The sequence below is a fragment of the Cololabis saira genome, chromosome 2 (genome assembly GCF_033807715.1).
Source record: "Cololabis saira isolate AMF1-May2022 chromosome 2, fColSai1.1, whole genome shotgun sequence".
In the NCBI taxonomy this organism is placed as follows: domain Eukaryota; kingdom Metazoa; phylum Chordata; class Actinopteri; order Beloniformes; family Belonidae; genus Cololabis; species Cololabis saira.
Window position 1 is genome coordinate 13903995 of NC_084588.1, and position 23453 is coordinate 13927447.

At 42.7% G+C, this 23453-nt stretch overlaps 1 protein-coding gene across 1 annotated transcript in view; it reads right to left on the minus strand.

The window, feature by feature from the left end:
- iqgap1 (IQ motif containing GTPase activating protein 1) overlaps nt 1-23453 on the minus strand; it is a 59843-nt gene that overhangs the window by 32374 nt on the left and 4016 nt on the right. The window lies entirely within an intron of this gene.

The following is a 23453-nucleotide window of genomic DNA, read 5'->3' on the forward strand; positions in this document are numbered from 1 at the left end:
CATCACAGCACAGTGATCTACATCGCAGGTGTGGAGCAGCACAGAGATGCAGTTCAGAGGCAACAAACACGGAAGTTGGCCTGAGGCATCCTCTCACAGTTCCCAGCATTCCTCATGTGTGACATTTCATTTCTTTTAGGTCATACTCTGGATCACATTCTCGGAGACGGCCCCGGGCCACAGAGGAGAGGCGCTGAGCTCCCATGCTGGGACCGGCCTGGTGGAAACAAATAAAACTCCCAACTACACGGGAGGCCAGACGTTTCATTTGTAGTGAAAGTTAAACCTCTTATGTCTCTTTTTTTTTTATCTTCTGGTTTTAAACACATATTTAAAATGAGGTAAATACAACTTATATGAGGCACAACATGTGGCGTATGACGCGGTATCCCTGAGTGCAGGACCTGAGTGGAAGAGTTGGACGCAGCATGACTCAACAGCTTGGAGACCGGCCTTGGGCAGTAATGACTTGCTGCCAAAGGGGATTTTACGGATGACATGATCACTCTCAAACACCGTTGCAGAGGATTTATTTTGTATAATGTTACTTAAGTACATTTAGCCTTGCAGACATTTGCTGACGCACAACTTTCTTAATCTCCCGCCCATCATTTCTATCAGTCTCCGGACTTTAGACGACTGAAGAAACTTAATTCTATATTTTTTCAGCTGTCCTGATGTGGATTTGGTGACTGAGATCACTTCCCTGTTGCATGATTCAATTTCAGGTCCACTTAAGTGTCAGACAAATGACTGACACTCGAGTGTAGGATATTTTGCTTTATGGAAGAAATACTGGTCAAATCAATTACTGTGAGATGTACCGTGGCTGCAAAACGAGCCCACATCATCCGTTCTCCACCACCGTGCCCGACCCTAGCCCTAACTCTATGATGCGTCTGTGGAGATATGGTGTTTGGCTTTCACCGAACCTGGTGCCCTGGATTACGGCCAAACATCTCCACTTTTGCCTCATCTTTGCAAACATCAGTTGCTTCAACGTTGTTTTTGGAGAGAAGAGACTTTCTTTTTCTGATTCCCCCTTCATATGAACATTTTAAACGTTTTAAAATGCTAACTGGGTCTCACATCGCCCGTCAGCTGTGAAAGCAACGACCCCAAGCACTGCAGAGCTGAATCATAGGTCTACTGTGTCACAGTGGCAGCGTTAGTTCTGTCACAAAGTGCTTTTCTTGCATCCGTGCAAGAGCCAGGCACTCAAACTGCAGGTTCTGTTTAAAAACACACGGCTTACTTGTGTACCGAGTGAGAAGAAACCCTGCTGTGTGAGCGAGCTGTAAGGTGTGGTTTGCCCCCCTTTACAATTTCTCTGAACATCCCGTGGTGTGACCTCGGAGTGAACCCAGATGTTTTCCAGTTCTGTAGAACAAAAGTCTCCATAAACTCTGTAAAAGGCTCCATATCCCTCCCCACAGTGATGGGCAGTAACAGTTTCTTCTCCAAAGTCATTCCTGATGTCTGTCCTCCTCTGCATTGTGTGCTTTAGACTGGCAAATGCCCAAACCTCTGCGTTTATAATGATGCTCACACTTGCTGATGATCGATTAACCAAGTGTATTTTATTAGCAGAACCTGGTTGTTGATTGACCTCCATTTCCACAGAAGCGGTTGGGGAGTACTAACTTTCTTCTGCATTTTGCTTCGGCTTTGATTAGACAGACAAATAACATGATGATAACATGACTAGTTCAGATAATCTACTTTATTGCTTAATTTCCACTGAAACCTTTAGATCAGTGGTTCCCAACCTGGGGTCCGGGCCCCCCCTGGGGGGGCGCCAGAGATCTCTGGGGGGGGCACGAAACTTTGTCTGCTTTGAGGATATGCAGTTGTAAAAATTATATTTACACATGTTAAATAAATAAAAAAATCATAATAACAAACCTAATGGAATATTGTAATCCAAGTCTGTATAAACCCACTTGAAAATATATTTTGGTCATTTTAAAATACTAAGTTATTTATCAGGATAAAAACTTAAAAACGTATTATTATATCATTATTGAACATTTAATCATACTACTACTCCGACAGGTTGTTAAAGGAAAAATGTTAAAAAAATGTTGCTCTCATATTAAAAGAGACATTTTTCAGAAATATTTTTATGTCCTTGAAATTATTTTTTGTGTGTATTTTATACATTGGTGACACAAAAGGAAGGTGAGAAAAACAAAGTCATATGTATACAGTGTAATCCAAAGAGAAATGTATCAAAAAACATAATTAATGTTAATTTTTTCAATTAAAGGCTTGTAACAAATAACTTTACTCTTTTGCTGCTAGTACGGGTCGGGGGGCCCGGCTGGTCTTAGACACAAGTAGGGGGAGCTCCATTGAAAAAAGGTTGGGAACCACTGCTTTAGATGAACAAGAAATCATTTTCTGAACGTAATCGGGTTGATGAGTTAAATGTACAGCTGTACTGTTGTCCACTTTCAAAAACCAGCCTCCAAGAAAGAACAGCTTTTTCTGTCAAGTCTGCGCTAATACGCCTGTCATCGTAACACCCAGAGTTTATCCTTGGCTGCGAGGTATTTCATGGTGCAAGGGCAGACAGAGCCATATCAGATACGGCCTTCAGGGGGAAGGGGGGGTTACTTTTCATCTGCTAAGAAAGAACTCCCACTTGAACTTCGGTCTTAATCGGGCAACAACGAGGTTAACTGTATCCCGGGTAAAACGACAAAGATTCCTTTGCTTCTTCAGGAACACTCCCCTCTACAAACAAACATTTCTCTGGGCTGAACTTCAAAGACACAAAAGTGACTCAAAATGAAATCTGATCTTTATCCGAGTCAGTTACAGAATAATACGATCAGCCTCTACTGACAACTTACAAAAATTGTTGCTCGTCTCTGCAGACAGTGAATTTGTGTTTATTATGGAAGAAGTGGGTTAGGTCTTGAACTTTTTAGCACAGGGTTTTCCTCCTTTCCTGAGCCGCTGAGGACACTTGAAAAACACTGAGTGGGAGAGTGGACCGTCCCCTCCTACAAAACCTCAGCTTAATGAGACTGGACTGTCATTAAAATCCCTCTTCACAGATGGGATGTGAATCTTTACACATCGGGGTTTGTTGAAAAGGAGGTTGGTGAGAAAAGTCAGATAACATTAGCGCCATTAAAGTATCAGTGTTTATCAGTGACTTTTACGACACCGTCCAAGACTTTTGTTTGGTCTCTTGCTCTATCATTTTCTCTTTCGTAATTACTTCTTTGAGTCTTTGTTGCCTTTGTTGTAACATCCGCTGAAGCTCTGAGAGCCAGTTTCATCAATGTGACATAAAACGACAAGCAGATGTTCCAGGAGACGCCCGGCATGGGAGTTGCTCTGGTGGCAGGGATGACAGACCTCGAGAGCTAGACAACACAAGTAAATATCCCTTCAAAATAAAAATGAAATTGATGTTTTAACGTGGCCTTTCACCTGCACAGAGCTGGGATAGACTCCAGCAGATACCCAGTTCCCTCAATAGGAATAAGTGAATATAGATGATGGATGGATGCATTTTAACGTGAAAAAACATCCTTTGTGCTTTAATAAACATGCTTCCCTCCCGTCTGCGGTGGAACGGTGACCTGTCAGGCTGTAGGCCTGGCTTTTGCCCGAAAACAGCTGGGAAAGACTCCCAGCTTTGAGTTTGCAAATCTCTCATATTTGTATATTTAAGATGCACAGAAGTCATCTGTCAAACTAAAAATGAACATTCATGTTAAAAACTGCTGTTATGACTTCTACTAAATAAATTGATAGCATTTTTTTACTTAACTGATCCCTTAAAAAGTGAAGCATCCAGATTAGAAGGTCTCAAAACAGCCCAAACCACCGTGCTCCCTCTGTCATGCTTCAGACTGGTGATGAGATTATGATTTGTGTGAAACTTTGCTCATAAAGGAGAGCAGCGGTCCGGAATTTTCCTGATTTATAGAGCCCCCCCCCCTTATTATTTATTGAAATGGTGGGAAAAATTGTTTAATTTTAACAACTGTATCCAAGTATATTCCTTAAATCAGTGCATAAGTCCTTGTAATGCTAAAGATTTCATAAAGCAACTCATTATGTCCTTTTTCTGATACAGAGTCTTAATTTCTGAGGTTTTTCCAACATTTAAATTCCTGTTGAGATACTTGGTCCCCGTACAAATACACACAGATACATACACACCCACTCTTTGTGGAGAAAAAGGGCAGCTAACCCCCAGCTGAAACAACTTCCCTCTCAGGAAGTCATGACATTCAGACAGGCCCGCCTTTGAGGCCGAGGCGTCCAACCCACGGAGCAGGGCCCGAGCCTCCCAGTCAGGAACAAGCCCCCACTTTCACTCCACTCCGGAGCAATGAAAGGCTCCATAAAGACTGCCAAGTAATGGCTCTTTTATCAGGGCAATACACACCCTTTCCAGGCTCGCACAAACACAGTCACACCCTGCTCTTAACCAGGAGGAGCCACTGCTATGAGCGGGATTTCAGGATGTCGTCAACAACGGCAAGGAAAGGTGCCAAAATAAACGCCAGGCCACATTTCAGACTAACAGACGTGCACGATTCAGAAAAAAGCCAAAAGTATGACAGCTTCAACTAGCATCTCTGCAACACCTTCGGAAAAGCAAGTGAGGTTGTGGAAAAATGTCCTCCGAGACAAACTATTTGGAAATCTAATGCCACAATAAAAACACCTTTTTATTATTAAAGTAATTAAATCAACATCCGACTATAAGTCCAAGATATTTGTTGCGTCTTGCAGGACTAAATACCTGCATATAGTTGAGAGTTTAAATGCTACATCAAATGCAGTTAACCTGCAGGCCCAAGAGGCAATAGAATGGTGGAAAACCAAAACAAGGGAAAAAAGCTTAGAATTTAAGTTCATAGGTAGGAAAAGGGGATTATTTTAAAGGGAATACTGGTACAAGTGCAACCCTTCCCAGATCCTGCATCCACTCAGGAAGCTGAAGACAGCGTGGGGTTCAGAGGTCAGTCTCATAGGAAGAGCTCTGCTTACTGACCACTATCTCCGCAGGAAGACGCACTGACTCCTCGCCGGCGATCCCATTTTCCGGGTGCTGTCGCGATGCATCCTGTGTTGGCCCACATGACTGAAATCAAAAGGCCCAGCTACCGTGGCTTCCCCTCCAGGAGGGCCATACCGGGATTCAGACGTCACTTTAATTACCTTTTACTCGCAGATATGAAGAAACTACAGAAGTTCAGTTGCACACTTCCTTTTTCCCAGGTTCGCGCTCGCGGCCACAGACGATGCTTCTCCAGCGGTTAATGTTTAATAAAAAACCAGATAACGTGGACTCATACCAGCAGGCAGACAGCTTTATCAGTGGATGGCTCAGAGGCATCGTTGTCCCTTTCAGGGGGCGGCCTGATGGCTTTCAGCGGCTCATCTGTGGTCGGGTCGGTGCCGTTTGTTCTCAGATGTGACTTGCAGAGAGAACTTTTAATGCTCATCACACAATAACTTCGGGGTTGAGATCATTAAGTCTTAAAGTAGAATAAGTGATAATAACTCCTTGTGTGTAGTGTTTGTTGCCGACATTTAAACACACCGTTTTTTCAATTCATATTTTTTTTTATCTCTATGAATAGATTAGGCCATTTACTTTTTATATTTATTGCATCTACAGTATTTTTTAGCATTTTTTTGATTGTATAAATATAATGTTTTCATCATTGTTTTGATTTTGGGGGTGGTGCAGAGGTCTCCGAAAGGTCTGCATCAAACCTGTGACATCAGGCAGGTTAAACCTGAATGTCCACAGACATGTGCGCGTCTCTAAAAGTTCCCAGTTTCTGACGGATGAAGCCGTCAAGTCAGCGTCTGGGCGATGGAACTGAATTCCTGTCTGGGTTTATATCTGGACCCACGCCGCCGTTCTGCTCTGCGGCGTGGTTCCCTGGCAGCGCTCGTCTGTGGACAAACAACACGGTTGGCAGCGATGCGCATTTAGTTTTTGAAGGGTGGAAATATTCATGCTTTTATTTTCTTCCACTAAAAACAAAAGTTGCAGTCTCTGTTCACCAGTGTTTCCCTGCGGTTGAGGATTTCCAGCGGTGGTGGGCGGCACCGCTGCAGTTTTCTGACGCTCCCCTAAAAGCCACAGTACTGTACTGTACAGACCCCTGCGTCTTCTACGGTGACAGGAGTCCACTTTTGACTGAAGCAGTCACACAACTTCAAAATTGGCAACCCATTTCCTCTGATCACAGACAATACACCTGCCGGTCTAGCAGCAGAGCTGAAAGAAGATTTCATAAAAAAAAAAAACAAAGAAAGAAACTGTGGGAAACCGCCTAAAGGGGGCGTGGCATGACATAATCACTTTCTCTGTGCTTGAGAGCACACATATGGCAGTCTGAAGTCACTGCAAACTTTGGTTGGCGCCAACTAGATCCATGCTCAGATCTCTCAGGGATTGGTTTGTCAAAGTCTGATGACGAGTTTGAATTATCCAGCCCTCCATCGTTATCTTCAAACCCTGCTTCATTCGCTGTGCCTTGGAAGTGGGAAAGTGAAACTTCTTCTTGCATCTTTGCACTACTGTTCACAGAAAATCCCCCTCAACAATCACGTTGTTCAGAAATTATAATTCTCATCAAGTATCGAATCTAATGTCTATTAGGGGTTTTCTTTTTTTTCCCCCCAAAGAGGTTGGAAAATCCCGTTCTTCATTCATCACTGAATGAAACATTGGTACCGATGGCATTTCTTATTGCAAATATCAGAGAAAACTATTCCACACAAGGAAATGTTGTCAACATTAGCATCCTAACCAAAAAAGGAAACCCGACACAGGGGAACATACCGGAACAGACACCCAAAGTCTAACGAACCCGAAGATACCAGAGGGATTAAAGGTAGGGTAAGAGATTTTGCGCTCCTTCTAACCCAGAAAACGTTTCATCATATCGAGTTACTACCTCCTCACCACCCACCATGACCATCTTGTAGCTACACTGTGGCAAAAAAACAAAACATGCACAGTGAAGTGGAAAAAAAGCACATGGGGCAGCCTGCCCCTCCAAACATTAGCAAACATTGCTCCAGCCTTTCATCAGCAGGGGGAGGGTTCATACTCCTGCTTTTGAAGTGGAGGAGGGAGGAAGGTGGTTCGTGATTTCACAGAGAGAACTGGAGGGGGGGAGCTAACTCCTCATATTTTACTGATATTTTGTTCCAAATATAAGACGTGACATCATCCAGAAAGTCCCTACCCTGCCTTTAAGACAGGATTTGTATCTACTGGTGGCCGCTTTGGTTCAGCATTCCTATCGGCATCAGTGTTTTAAACATATGAGCAAGTAAAAAAAAAAAAAGGGGAAACGTAGTAGTTGTCCCCAGCTGACCTGCAGAGGAGGGAAATGAAAGTAGGAGAGAACAGAATATTCAGGTTCTGTCATAACATCCTTCAGGGGCGACTGACATTTACGTTTGCATCGTAGCCTGAAGATATAGGACAGATCTCGAATCAGGCACAGCCAGCAAGACGTGGCGGAGTCGAGTAACTTACTCCATCCGATAAAACCAGTTTCTACCAGAAGACATCCATTGTTAAAACAGGGAGTAGCTGTACCCTAGCCCTCTCTCTGGTGGACAAAAGCATGTCCCTGCAATCAGATGATGTCACCTGGGGCTCAGGGAAGCTGCCACTAGTTTTGCATACTTTGTAAGGCTCGACCACTGAATGTCAGGTGAGGACCTTAAAGCCGTACACCTCAACCCCAAGTGACGAAGCGGCTGCAGCTGGAAAACCAACATGCTGTTCAAGGTCGAACATTATGCTCGTTTTAGAGAAACCAGCAAGAGAAGGACAAGAGGTGGCAAAACAGCACAATTACTGTTCAACAATGCTCCCTTTCTGCAGCGCCGTGGCATTGTGAAACATGCACACATGTGAACCTGGAAAGAAAAGAAAAAAAGCCGGATGTCGCCTGTGCCGACTGAATAGCTGGAAAGGCCAATCAAACGTGGTGAGTCTTATCTGGCAGCAGCACAATGTAAACGTCCAGACGGTTCCCTGTTTGTTTTTCGTGGGGTTTTTCCAACCTGCAACCTGCTTTCTTCAGTGTGCTGCTAATCAAAAGCTGAGCTCTGAGAAGACGCGTCAGCATCAACTCCACCAGAAAGGTTGAGTGGAAAGAGGAATCCTGAGGAAATCCCAGCCTCAGTCTCAACCAGACTGCCGTTACACAACAGATAAGCGTGAAGAGAGGGATAGAAGAGAAACCAGGAGGAAAATGACAGAAGGAAAGCAAAAAAAAAAGAAGAAAAAAGCTGAACGAGAGCCAAGTTGTCCATTACATGCTTTGGTGCAGCACTGGAATCTGTGCACCAAGTGACCTCGGCCTCTCAGCGCTCGCAGCTCAGACGCAGCTGGACCTGGCATGTACCCGGCATGTGGGAGAACCAGCCAGCTGCTGAAACCAGTTCTCATATGGACAGGTTACAGAGTCATTCCTTCTCTTCATGTAAATCTGGTTCAAAAATACCTCTCTCTCCTTCGTTCAGGCTGACCTCATAGAGATGATATCCTGCAACCTCTGAGCTTTCATTAACTTCAGTTTAACCTCTATGATGGCTCTTCTTTTAATGGAAGACACAATCATAAATAATAACGTTGTAGCGAGAGGGTATAACCAATTACATGAGCTGGGGTGAAAGTAAAGCAAAAACTTGTCCTTTTATTCTACAGAGATACAACATCTCCATCGGGTGAAGTCCCCCACTCAGCACCTTCGTAAGAGAGCGTGTCTCCCCTCCAGAGGATGTTCCTGTGGTTGTAAACACCTGTGACAAAGAGGCTGAACTGCAACGTAAACCTGGTTAAGACAGCTGCAGTTCCTCTACTGACCACTAAGGGCTGGCTACAATATGCACCGACCTCCGTGTTAAAATCTCCAACTTTGCAGGACGAATAAAAACATGTATCGCCTGGTTCTACATATTTGACATCAATTCAATTCAGTTTTATTTATATAGCGTCTATTACAACAGAAGTTCTCTAGGTGCTTTCCAGAGACCCAGAACATGAACCCCGAGCAATTATTACATAAACATACACAATGGCAGGTAAAAACTCCCCTAGTGAGAGAAAAACCTTAAGTCAAAGAAACATCCATGACAAGTGTGCAGGGAATGAATTTATATATACTTCATCAGGTAAAATTATATGAAACCACAAATGTACACATGTGGTGGCCTTTACATCATTTTAGCTACTGAACACCATATTGATTTGACTCTTGAGTTATAAATAAAGACCTGACAGATCAATCATTCTTATCTTAAAGATAAGGGCTGTTTTTTTGTTGTTTTTGTTTTTAAATACAAAGACAAATGGCCTGTTTTGCTGTTAACCGTGATTGGAGACTTTTGTGTCCGGTTTTGTGCTCAGAGGCGAAGCTTAAAGGGGACCTATTATGGCATCTAATACCTATTTTAAACAGGCCTTGAATGTCTTAAAAACAAGCTTTTGATTGTTTTTTCTAAATAAATTAGAAATTCAGCCTCTGAGCCATGTCTTTATCTTCCCATTCTCTAACCTCCTTATCTATGCGGGATTCTGAGTGGGCGGGGCTATGATAATGAGGCTCTGTGCTGATTGGCTGCCTGAATGACGCGATACACCGCTATGAAAAAATGGTGGAAGCTCCGGCCGGCGGAGTTAGTTGTGGGCGTGGTTTCACACATCGCTCCCGTTGTTACGTAACGACGGGAGCAGAATCTGAACGGCTCGTAGATCCACATCAGACTGGACGGCTCATCCGGGCGGCTGTACAGACACTGCAGAATTTGGTTGCTTTCCTCCTTCTCTGAGTTGGCAGGCTGAGGGGAAACCACTTTATATATGTTAAAGCAAGAAAAAACATGTTTTTAATAATAGGTCCCCTGTAACAGCGCAGCCTGAGGCCGCTACCTTGGGCCCCGTCTGAAGGCTGCTGGCCAGAGCTCACCAGAGGACACGGGCTGGACTCCCTCCAGCTCATCAGCTCCCTCAGGTCATTACAGCACCCCTCCGAGTTGATAAACTGAACCACCAACAGATGACATCAGAAACTAGTGCTGCCAGGGCTGAAGTGATGACGGGTGGTGAGGAGCTGGGACACTCGTGGGCCTCGGCTGGTGAGCTCGCTGGAGTTGCGGTTCGCCAGCCAAACTTAAATGGCCCATTGAAACTGATTTCAAAAGCAATCTTCAGAAAAGCTCTGGGTGACATCACAGGGGGTTTGTCCCTTTGTTCAAATACTTTTATCCAGTCAACATGACCGACTCCTCCTGCTGTACAGTTTCCATGAATCTGGACATGTTTCTTCTTGTCTGGATTGGCGAAGGCTAATTATGCCAAAACAAAACCACATAGTTTCAACTGACCCATCACTTTAAGCAGTTTTGATGGTTTTCTAACATCTGGAATAAGTGTTCCTTCTTGGAGTTATTTATATTTAAGATATTTATGGATGCCTACGGACGTGGATCCTCTTGGACACCGTTCTGGTTAAAACCAGCAGGAGCGGCATCACCAGCCAAACACCGCTGAAGGCCGGCGTGCCAGACGTGGCTAATGACGTCAATATTGACGCACACCAGCGTTTCAAATGACGACAAATTGGGACAATAAACCTCTCTTTACTGGCAGGACTCAGAGACAGTTTCAGCAAATATGAGACATTTATTTCTTTATAAAATGTTGCTTAAAAGGGAACCAAAACACAGAAGATCTGTCATACGGTATTGAAAGGATCAAAGACTGTGATTCTGCTCTTCTTTTTCTTTTAGAAAGAAAAATATCACACTCTCTTCCTATTCATAAACTATTTCAAATGGATGTGCGATCTCGGCTCTGCAAAGATGCAACAAAAAGTGTGAAAAAAAAAAAACTGCTTCAGGGAGCCAGAAAGGTCAATAACCCTTCAAGCAGCCGACGCGATGGGATCGAGTTGCTCTGAGGGCATTCTGACATCGCTCTTGAGCCATTGTTCCTCCCGTGACAATACAGTGCTGGAGCCTGATATTGCATAATATTCACCGTGGCAGCAGCAATACACACGAGAGTTTGGAAACTTCTTACAAAACAGGAAATTACCAGCAAGTTGCCAGGCTTCAGGAGGAACTGGGCTGGTGTCGCAGTGAGGGGTGTGAATGAGAAAAATGGAGCCGATAAGCTCTGTACTGTGACAACATAAATAATGGCAACGAGCTTAATCTCTAAATTGTCAGTCTCATGTTACACTTCTTTTATAAACTGTTGCGTCACCTTACACCCCCCTTACATGTTATCCTTGGAGCGTGAACGCCGACGAGTCGTTTTCTCAGTATTTTAAGTGTCAGCATGAAGCGAGGAGGGAAGAGTGTAATCTTGAATATGATGTGACAACAACCGACTGTGCATGACGGATTAAAGATAAAAACTGATTATGGTATTGTGAGAGATTATCGTGTTCTGGTTATACAAATGGTTTTTTATGGGAAAACTAAAATAAGAAGATGTTGCACAACATGACAGGACGCCATACGAACAAAGCGGTTACTTGGTGTGCGGAAACTTTGGCCATCACATCCCAGTTAAGTAAAGTAAGAAATCCAGCAGTCCAGCGTCTTCTGTCCATCCCAGGCTCGCTCCAGAATGAGCTGGTGGAGGACGAAAAGGAGCAACGGTGTCCTGATATTTCTTCCATTGCGACTTTCTGGTAGGAGCCAATCTTTCCTACCTTTGAGTGCACTATGCCTTCATTTTATTTAGGTGATTTAAAGCTTAAACATGTAAGTCCCTCTAAGACATGGATTTATTTCCATTAACCTGCTGATTGTGTCTAAAGGTAAATGGTTCCACTCAGCCTCACTGATGTGTTTCTTGTATATTAATTACATTAACAATGCCGTACAAACGTTTCTTCCTCCAAGGTTTTACCCAGAAAGACGCAGCTCCTTGTTCTCTTTTTCTCAACTTTTCAACCAGACGATCTAAAGAAAATGGGTTCGAGTTGCGCCGGCTGCACCTTCTGCTCTCCGTCTAATTAAACAAACTGATCCAATTAGAAAAAGGCAACTAAAGGCGACAAAAAACAAAAAAAAAAAGACTTTCGCTCTTTTTCAAAATCAAGTTATGAGGCCTTTTCTAAAAGTTAACGCCATAGAAATGAAAAGATGACAGCTTCTCTCCAAAGAGTGAGGGTGAGTCTGTTTTTTGATAAATGCCAAATCTTTTAATCTCTAAGGTTTATTTGTGGTTTTAAATGTAATAAAAGTATTTGAAAAGAGACTCCTGAAGTGCATGTACAATTAACCAAAAACGCCCTTGTGTGGAAGGATGCTGGACAATATTTGGCCCCCTGTGAGGCCTCGTCACGCCGCAGCATTCACCTGCACCTGTGTGGAACGGTTATGACGGTTATGATATAAGGTGTAAAGCTTCATTTGCAACAGTGGCATTCAGGCTGTTGGCACGGCCAACTGATGTGCACGCAGCAGTTCTAGCAGTCGGGGTTTGAGAGGTCACATGACTTACTGTCTCATAAGAAAGATCATACAGCATCTCATTTGAAAAAACAGCAATGATGTTCTGCTTTTTGTTTTACTAAATAAATAAATAAATATGTGGTATGTCACATGTTTTATTTGAAGTATTTTAAGATCTTCTAATCTCCTGATCCGTGTAATCTTGAAGGATGGTAAACATTTTTATTCCACTAAAATGTTTTTCTTTGCAGATTCCCCACTTCCTCCACTCTTCCAGCTAATCTTGAGTTCGGGTCGCGGGATCAGTGCTCAAAGCGTCCCAAGCCTCCCTCTTTCCCACTTCCTCCAGTTTTTCCTGGGAGAATATCCAGGCGTTTCCAAGTCAGGCGAGAGACATCATCTTCCCGGCATGTCCTGGTTCTGCCCCGGGGCCGTCACCCTGTTGGACATTTCTGAAACACCTCCACTCCGCTCCTAGGAGACATCCTGCCTGAACCACCTCAGCAGGATCCTCTGGATCTGGAGGAGCAGCGACTCTACTCTGACTCCTTCCTGAATCGCAGCGCTGCTTTCCCGTCTCTGAGGAGTCCAGCCTCGCTGCAGAGGAAGCTTATTTCAGCAGCTTTTCGACAAGATCTGTTTTTTTCTGTGACTACCCACAGATGAATACAGAAAAGTAGCTCTCTTTTCACCACAGCAGACCAGTGCAGAGTATTACAGCAGACTCCGTACTGATCCATCTGTTGATCCCCGTTTCTCCCTTCCCTCACTCATGGACAACACCTTGAGATACTCAAACATCTCCTCTTGAAGCACCGAGACACAGGTTTTCTGATTTGAAGATTCTGATTCCCTTCCCTCTGGCCAGAGCTGAAGATCGTCAGCAGGGCCAGATCATCTCCAAAAAGCGGAGGCCATCAAACCACACCTCCACACCACCAGTAGCTAGTTAACAGGCTTTAAATCTGAATTCCCACACGGACATCTTAAGTGACGGACTGGAAGTTTGTAGTCAGCACCTGACTCCCACATAACTTTGTTTTCTGCTAGCAGCCGTCATGGCTGATGCAAACAAGAGGCCGGAGCTTGAAGACCCTCCCTTATCTTTAGCAACCGTTGTTTGCACAAGTTGAAAATTAAACAGAAAAGCTATTTTTATGTTTTGAGTTTTTTTCCCCTACTGTACCGAAAATAAACTGAACCGTCACCTCAAAACCATCGTCCCAAGTCACGAAACTGTTTTTTACTATTAAAAAGTAAGAAAACAACTGCCTCTCTCTGTCTCCTGATGTGTAACTGGAATAAAACAGTGAGGCTTTAATATTTAGACATGAAACACATATTTTCATATCAGTAATGTTACATAAAAAGCATCTTTGGGGCAGGAAATGGAATTAATACTTTGAACTTTTCATTTTTCACAGATCCTCCCAGAAATGGAGGATTAGTTGGTACAATATTCAGCCAGTGTACTAGTAGACTTAATATTTTTAAAAGAACCCAATATTTTATGTTGTTTTTTTTTTTAAAGAAGTCCACGGATTTCCTCTCTGAGATCAAAAACAGAACAGAAACTGCAGTTGCTTCACTGTCGATGATGCAAACTAATAACCTCACCACGGATATACTTGTCTCGTTTTGCAAAAAGCAACAATCTTTGTTTCAGGGTCAATTCTGATCATTCTTCAGCGACGGCTGCTTCAGAAAAACAACGTCAGAGTTGTCAGCTGCATAGTTGGACGAGGTGACATGTGTTTTCTGTCAAAATAAATCCAGGCTGTGATATAAACACCTGCAGCATTGATACGGCATGAACAGAATACACTGAACGTAAGCCGTGAGGCTTGGCAAGGAAGAAAAAAAAACATACCATCAATACCTCAAAAGTTAAAATAAAAGAATGATAATAATAGTGTGACAGACGTCTGATCGCCATGGCAACAAACTCAAACTCTCATTTAAACAGTAATGCTCATTTATTTCAATTTGAAAAGTAACATTTGATTAATCTTCTTGTAAAGAAAAAAGACAAGTTAAATATGAGTAAATTAGGTCAAAATAAAAGAGTCTTTGTTTCAAGCTGGTCTTTTTGGCAGACATTCTGGTGAGACTCCTAAACACGGGCGGTCGTCCCCAGCGGCTGATTACTCAGCTGGACAGCGTGACATAAGCAAAGCCACCTGAAAGCGTTTACTCCCTCGTTAAAGGCTCGATGTTTTCAAATCAACAGTCGTGCAGAACGACACACTTGACTGATCAGCTTTGAGGGTGAGAACTGGAGGGAAGCGGCTGTTGTGAGTGTTTCCAGTGATGTCTTCAGTTTTACGGCAAGAAATTACAAAAAAGAAAAAAATCTAAATACAATGATCTCATTCTGAGATTGAATGAAGCTCTAAATGTCACAGACAGCAGCAGAAAACATCCCCACCTTCTGTTTCTAGGCTGTGGGAGGTGATGGGAAGGTCACGATAGGTTAAATAAAGGCCAATGACTGAGTTTAGGTACAAAACAATGCAAGGGCTCAGAACCGGTTTGTGGGTTTGAATTAATTTCCCTTCAGGGATTAATAAAGTATTTAGAATTTTGAACTGGATTTAGCTCAAAATACTGTGGTGATACAGTACGGCAGCGTCCTCTCTCAACCTCGTCTCTGCAGCCGCGTTAGCTTCTTAACTCCACCCCCTGCATCTGTGGAAATGCACTGCTGGGTTTCAGGAAATGAAAACTCAGTTTCTAAGTTCACAAGATTCTACATGACATCACAGCAAAGAGGGAAAAGGCCCATCCTTCAGCCCTCCCACTCCCCTCCCCTGCTTTTTGGGGGGATATGGAGGAGTTTCCAAGCTGGCCAGGAGGTGTGGTCCCTTCAAGGTGTGCAGGGATCTGTTGCAGGGCCTTCTCTCTGTTGGACATCCCAACAACGCCTCCCCAGGGAGGCGTTGAGGAGACATCCTCCCCAACCAGATGTTCCAACCACCCCAAATGGAGGAGCAGCGACACCACACTGATCTTCTCATGCTCTCAGGGAGAGTCCAGCCACCTCCGGAGGAAACTCATTGCAGCTCATTCGTGCCCACGACCGTGTTCTTTCGGTCACTGCCCACAGCTGAGGGTGGGATCCCGGATCCACTGGTGAACTCAGCTCCGTCTTAACAGACGATACAGAGTGCACCTTACTGCAGACTAGGAATGGGCGATATTTTACCGTTCACGATATACCGTAAAAAAAATTCCCCACGGTAAGAATTTGTCATCTCGCGGTAAAAACGATAAATTCCCGTTGATGACGTTTTTGTATAGAAAGAAAGAAAGAAAGAAAGAAAGAAAGAAAGAAAGAAAGAAAGAAAGAAAGAAAGAAAGAAAGAAAGAAAGAAAGAAAGAAAGAAAGAAAGAAAGAAAGAAAGAAAGAAAGAAAGAAAGAAAGAAAGAAAGAAAGAAAGAAAGAAAGAAAGAAAGAAAGAAAGAAAGAAAGAAAGAAAGAAAGAAAGAAAGAAAGAAAGAAAGAAAGAAAGAAAGAAAGAAAGAAAGAAAGAAAGAAAGAAAGAAAGAAAGAAAGAAAGAAAGAAAGATAGATTCCCGTTGATGACGCTTTTGTGTAACAAACATGGCGGAAGGCGGATCTGAGAGCGAGGAGCTTGAGTCATTCCAGTTTTGCAGGACAGGTGTACTAATTTAATTGGTTTTTATCAATTCAGTTTAATTGGTGTAGTTTAGTAGTATTCAGTATTCTTTTAGAGCAGTGTTTTGGGGGCTCCAAAGACTGAATGTGGTGATAGATTTATAGTTACAAAGGTGGAGTTGAATTGTTTTTTTTTTTTTTTTTTTTTTTTTTAAATCGTCATTTTTATTGTTATCGGGATAAATGCCAGAAATGATCGTGATACATTTTTTAGTCCATACCGCCCATCCCCACTGCAGACGCCACAGTAATCTCATGTACTACCCATTAACATGAAAAAGGTTGCACACTGAAGCTTTTATATATCAAATGAAGTATAAGACTCCAACTACACAATCTGTGTGCTATAAATATATGTGAGAGTGCAGCAGCCTGTACGTACTTCCTCTCACCACACTGTCAAGAGGAAGGATAAATAAATACCGCAGATGGCAGCTGGGGGACAAGCCCAGGTGTGGGGCGGCGTGTTTGGGTTGGTTGAGCAGCAGAAACGGGAGGGAAAGGTGACCCTGCAGCCCAGAGACATCCAGAGGGAGAACTGACGGGACTCGGCCCCTGATGCTTTATGCATCACTCCTCCCTGTTTGGCAGCTATGACACCTCAGACCGCTCACATCCTTACTGCTGTGGGCAGGACATAGGAGTTTCCATGAATATAAATCCATCAGCTATAAAAAGCAAGGTCTGAAAATGGTCACTGTTATGTCTGGTACTGCTATTTTTAACTATTGCATCATATGTTTCTATTACAGTATATCTTTATATTCTTGTCCCATTTTTATGACCCTATTTGATCAACTAACAGTGTAGCTCAGTCTTACGGCATGCTGATGAAGATTACGTCAAAACCCTGATGATTAGCAGTTCTCATCCCTTCAGGACCTCCTTCATGGGAAACTGCAACCACCAGACTGCAGCCCACGCACTGACAACGGCTTGTTTCAACTGACCGCTTGGTTTCTTTGGCAACCAGCTTTAAAAAGCCACAAAGAACACATTTACAGCATCTGCGAGTACGTTCTTGCATGTTTGCCCTTCGGTTCAACCACAACATGTTCCCACTTGACAACAACTGCAGGAGCGCTGCTGGTGTGTCATGGTTTCACACACAGGGAGCAAACAGATGACCACGACAGAGATGAAGAAAAACATCTTCCCCAACTGGAGAGGAACAATAACTTCAATAGCATCAAAGACCTGGGAGACATGCCCCGTCTTGTCCATCACACTCGGTGTCCCAGGAAACACGTGTGCAAATACAGCTGCACATTTTCAACCTTCCCAGAATATCCAGAGCACATCCGGAGCATTTTCCGGCCCAGACGATAAGCTGAGGAGACCAATTCCCGCACGAGACGACGGCTTTGATATTTTCTTTTGATCCACAGACAATTACCCGCATTTGGTTTAGCATCAAAATAGTGTAAACTGATGAGCATAATGACCTGCAACAAAGTTATATTTCATCATCATTTAAATAAGAACATTTTCCAAATAAACATTAGACAACAACTTCAAGACAAAAATGGATCAAAAGCAAAAAAGTGTCACTATTCAGTATTTTCTTATGTGAGCAAATTCATTCTGATGAAGACAAAGAACTAAAAAAAAAAACTCACTTTCATTTTATTTCTTCCTCATTTTAACAGCATGATATCACTAGGTCTAAAACCATTAGTTGATAATAATCGATGTTGATACAATTGTTGACATGGATAAATGTCACAGACAACCAGGTTCCATTTGTTAATAAAGTAAATAAAGCGCAGAGGCCATACGGAGGGCGCCGTCTGCTCGATGACTGGACGTAACCCACTACAGGAGACGACCCACAGTCGACCTGAGGAAAACTCCACCATATATGACATCTAAGTCATACAAGTTACTTGCATAGATGTGAATTAAACATTTAACAACTGACTTCTTGTAAATGCAGCAAAAAAAACAAAAAAAATTGATCCAACCAGCTGGGAGGAAACCCAAAACATTTTACTGTCTGGATATAAACCATCTTAAACTCAACAAACCTGAAATAGAGCAGTCGTTTTTATTTGCCCTCGACACAAACATTAAAATTCACCAATATAGAAGTGAATGTTGGGAAATTAACATCTCAGGTTTCAGGAACTGCTTAGACGGCTCAGTGTCATCTCTCACCAGGCCGTCAGTACTCCGCTCTCCTCCCACCAAAACAAACCAAAATATCTTCCTCCACTTTCACTCTGCCGCCAGAGCTGGGTGGACCTGAACTCATCAGCTACGCCCAAACACAACCAGGTGACTCGCTGAAGTCACCTGCTGAGTGATTTACCACCGCAGATTAGCAGGGAACGATGACAAGGTGGATGACATGCAGCATGGACGGCAGTGATGACACCCTGAAGTTAAACTGTATCCTCTGACTCTCGTCTCCATCGGCAACTCCACACTGAAACCGTCTCAACTGATTTGTCTGCATGTGTGACGGCGTGGGGATCAATAAACGTGAGGAGTACTCAACGAAAACATGTCTGGCGGCATTCCCAGGAACTCTGAGGCTGCAATGAGGAATTAAAAATACAGAGAGAGCTGATTTACAGATGGATAAGTTCAGCATGGTCAGGGAAATGTATTAACATAATCAAATAAATAAATAAAAGAATGCTGCCTCCAGGCACTAAAAGACATCATTGCAACCAATTCTGGGAGCTTGAAGACTGTTATCGAATAAAAAACAAGCACATTTTACAAACTCAAAATCAGGAAAATGGTTGTTTTTCCATTTCTTCCCATGGTTCCTACAAACACGTCTAAAAATATGCAACAGAAGACTTATTATTGCACATTTCTTGTGGAAATTCTCCTCACTTATTCTAATACGTGACCTGCAGCCAGCAACCGCACTCTTCTTCTTCAGCCGGGCCTAGTAACGTGCGCAGAAGGTGGTTTTTGTCTGATGTGGTGTGGAGGGCAGTATTACCGTAGTTGCTCTAAAATCGCAGATGTCTGCATCACAGCCGACACCACAGATGTGCATCACAGCTCCGTATTCGTTTCTGCAGTTATGTTTTAGAAAAAAATCTGCTTTATTTTGAATCTCATACCAAATTTCTCCAAATTTATTTTTAGAAACAAAAACTGCTGATGGATATTGGAAACGACCTCAGCAACCAACTGTAAGCGCTCAGTTTTTGGTTCACATTTGAAAGCAGGCGAGAAGGTCCCCGAGCATTCAAATCAGGCTCGATAATGAGAGCAGCAGGTCGTCTCTGCCTCACACTGTTTCCGTTCATTTGAACGAAACATTAAAATTAAGAGTGATAACACATCATTTGCATCCCTGCTGCGGCGAGCGATGATCAAACTCACATTCAAGTCCGCATCAACACTCAGCAGCACATCTGATAGGAGCTTTACCACAGAAACCCAGCTGCAGCACATTCCTGCAGCCATCCTTGAAGGTATGCTCTCACGCCCTGCTCTTCACCTGCTGCACGCATTCCCATCATGCCACACGCACCAACTGCTCTACATGGACACCCGTCTACCTGAAATGCAGACGAGGAAACAAAACAGACTCCGGCTGGGGACAATGTGGCAGCTCGGTCGCCCAATCAGAGAGCAAGGAACGCGGCAGCAAGTTTTTCTGCTGCTACATTCATTATAAAAGTATCTGAATGCAAAAAAAATCCCCAACTTGATGCAACTGGGAGACAACATTGTTTCATATAGAAATAAATCTATAATGGATGAAACAGACTTGCCTTTTTTTTTTTTTTTTTTTAATCATAGATGTTATTTGTTTTCCCAACTCAGCAGCACAATTGGGTCAGCTGATAGTCAAAACATCATGTGAGAGCATCATGGTGGAGACAGTAGAGCCATCTGCTTACTACAATAATGGAATGGAATATGAGTCACCTCTCTGATCTGTAAAGTTAATGGCAGGCTTATAAACCAGCACTGATAAACATTTATTCCCACAATTATTGTTGATCAAGGCCACACATCGGACGATTTCAGGAGACCATGGGTCTCAGAATAAGGCTTAATAAGTTATCAGAATAAGGCTTGCTTTATTTCATTGTATACATTGTATATTAATTTGGAAAACTTTTTTCTTCTTTTAACAGCAATCCCGAGTTCGACCTAATTACTGAACCAGTAATCAAACATGGTGCCAGTGAATCAACACTTATGATAAACTGAATAAAGTCACACTATTCACTTCGTTTAAGCTTTTACTCCGAGTGGAGTTCTGTCATAACACTGCTGCGCTACTGCAGAGTGTTGTTTGTAGATGGCAGCGGGCTCAGACCGGAGTCAGCGGCCGGCCTTAGGTGAAGGTATGAACAAAGATCAGCCTGTAAACGAGGAGGCCTGCTTCTTGGCTCTGCTCCATCTCCACCACAACAGACCGATGCCAGTACAGAGCTGGCATCACTGCTGCACCGAGTCGCCTGCCATTCTTCTCCAACTCAAGAACAAAGACCTCCATCTCACGCTTAAATTCCCCCACTTGAGGCAACAACTCACTCCCGACCCGGAGACAGGATTCCAGCCTTTTCCGACCGAGGAGCACAGTCTCAGATTTGGAGGTGCTGATTCTCATCTCCTCCAACTCCCACCTGGATCTAAACAAACTGTTTGCATAGGTAAAATGGCCCATAGCAACGGAGCCAGTACGCCATCCTGCTGGAGCGCCGCCATTTGACTTATAACTGAGAAAGAATGAGTCACAAAAATCCTTCTGGGATAAATTCAGAAGTGAATAAAATGCGACCTAGTGAGTCAGCGTTAAACTAAAATGTGAGAAAGGCCGAAGCAGCTCAGGTTCTCTCCAACTACTTCAACTAAGACGACCGTCTTACTAGGGCTGGTCGATAGGGACCAAAAGTCATATCTCAATATTTTCTAGCTGAATGGCGATACTCGATATATATCTATATTTTTTCTGTGCCATAATTGGGGTTTCCCGCAAAGCATTATAGCATAGCATCTCTGTTAGCTTCATTTTTTTCTGAGGCAAACCCTTAAAAAAACAGTCAGTTTTAATACAAAGCCTCGTGCCAAATGTCACACAGGTTCCTTTATTAACAGAGGTCTGCACAATATCAAAATGTATAAAACAAATGAAATAAAAATAAACTGCCTGCATATATAGAATGAAAATGCTTCTTGAATAAAATAAAACAAATATCCCTTTCCTGCATAACAATTAAATTAAAATACACTGTGCAATTAATACAATGTAGACAGTAACAGGCAGACTTTTCCACTGAGGTTGACAGTTGTGCAAAATAACAAAACATTTTTGCAAATCTCAAATAAAACATTCAAGTCAATTTGTCACAAAATAAGCTATATCAAAATCAAATTAAAAAATTTGAATCGATATAAACGATATTGTCTCGTACCATATCGCGTTTGAAAAAATATATCGATATATATTAAAATCTTGATATATCGCCAGGCCCTACGTCTAACTGGACTACTTCACTTCTGAAGCAGAGCACGGTCTGACCTGTTCAAGACACGGATCAGATCAACGTTTAAATGTTTAAATGTAGGCTGCAACACTGAGCTGAGCCAAACCACTCGACCAGAAGCAAATGCAAGATGCATCCTTCCCCGGAAACAATTCCACCTTCACGTACTTGTGGGAAGATACGTCACAGCACTGATCGACACTGGTGGGTTTTAAAAGGAAGAGCAGAGTCATGAAGATGAATAATCACTTACTCAAGATGAGTTTATATCTTATCCTTTAAGGAATAAAAGGATACCGTGTCACCAGCTAAATAAAGAGCTTTGAACACAAGATCCCGTGTTTTGCTGAGCTCAGAAAGAACTTCATCCGTCGTTACTTTGGCAGGAAATGTCCTGATTTATATAAAACGAATGATTGTAGGGTTCTGGTTCACTCTTTGCAAGTTCCTCAAAAGCAAACCTAGGGGGGGGGGCATGTTGTTGTAGTGACTGTTGCAGAAGTCTCCTCTGGAAGGAAATTAGCTGTAGACAAAGCAAATTAACGGATCCATAATTTCCTGAAGATCACAGATTAAAACAACAGAGCAGGTGGAAGACGTGAGGTCAAACACATCCGATCACTCGGCTTTTTTTTCAATCAGCAGACTCGCACCGGAACCTGTCACCATGACAACTGCGGGTTTCTGTGGAAACACGGTAGATGCTTAAATCAACAGAGACTGAGTCACTTCCTGTCGAGCACGATCCTTCCTCTTTTGAAGGCACAGGCCCGCGGCCGAGTCACCTCTACGAGTACCAAAGTCAAACAGAAACGGCTGCTGACAAGTTCAGGAAACCGCGGACACGCGCGCCTGCGCACGACAGCAGGCCTCATCCACATCTTCATCGGTTTTGACTGAGAAGCGACCCACAGTGGAATCTGGTCCATGTTGATTTTAAAGAGATGTGCACATATATCTCCAATCTAAAAACAACCCAAGTATATTGTTAAACCCATATATATGTCAAAGACTTCTTTCATTTGTCCACCTGTAGATCTCTGTGGTTATTAGTCCAATGAGTAAGAGCTCATGCTAGGGCTGGGCGATATATCGAGATTTTAATATATATATCGATATACTTTCAAACGCGATATGGTATGAGTTTATATTGATTATTAAAAAAAATAATAATAATTCTTTTTTTTTTTTTTTACGATTTTGATGTGACAAATTGACTTGAGTGTTTTATTTGAGATTTGCACAAATGTTTTTTTATTTGCACAACTGTCAACCTCAGTGGAAAAGTCTGCCTGTTACTGTCTACATTGTATTAATTGCACAGTGTATTTTAATTTAATTGTTATGCAGGAAAGGGATATTTGTTTTATTTTATTCAAGAAGCATTTTTATTCTATATATGCAGGCAGTTTATTTTTATTTCATTTGTTTTATACATTTTGATATTGTGCAGACCTCTGTTAATAAAGGAACCTGTGTGACATTTGGCACGAGGCTTTGTATTAAAACTGACTGTTTTTTATGGGTTTGCCTCAGAAAAAATGAAGCTAACAGAGATGCTATGCTATAATGCTTTGGGGGAAACCCCAATTATGGCACAGAAAAAATATCGATATATATCGAGTATCGACATTCAGCTAGAAAATATCCAGATATGACTTTTGGTCCATATCGCCCAGCCCTAGCTCATGCACACAGAAATGATGGTTTAAATGACTCAAAGCAGTATGAATGAATTAACTCCTCTACAAAAGAAGGAAAACTTGGACCAACGAGATGGAGCTCTAACTAAATACGCTTTAGCTGGTAGGTTTATGCTC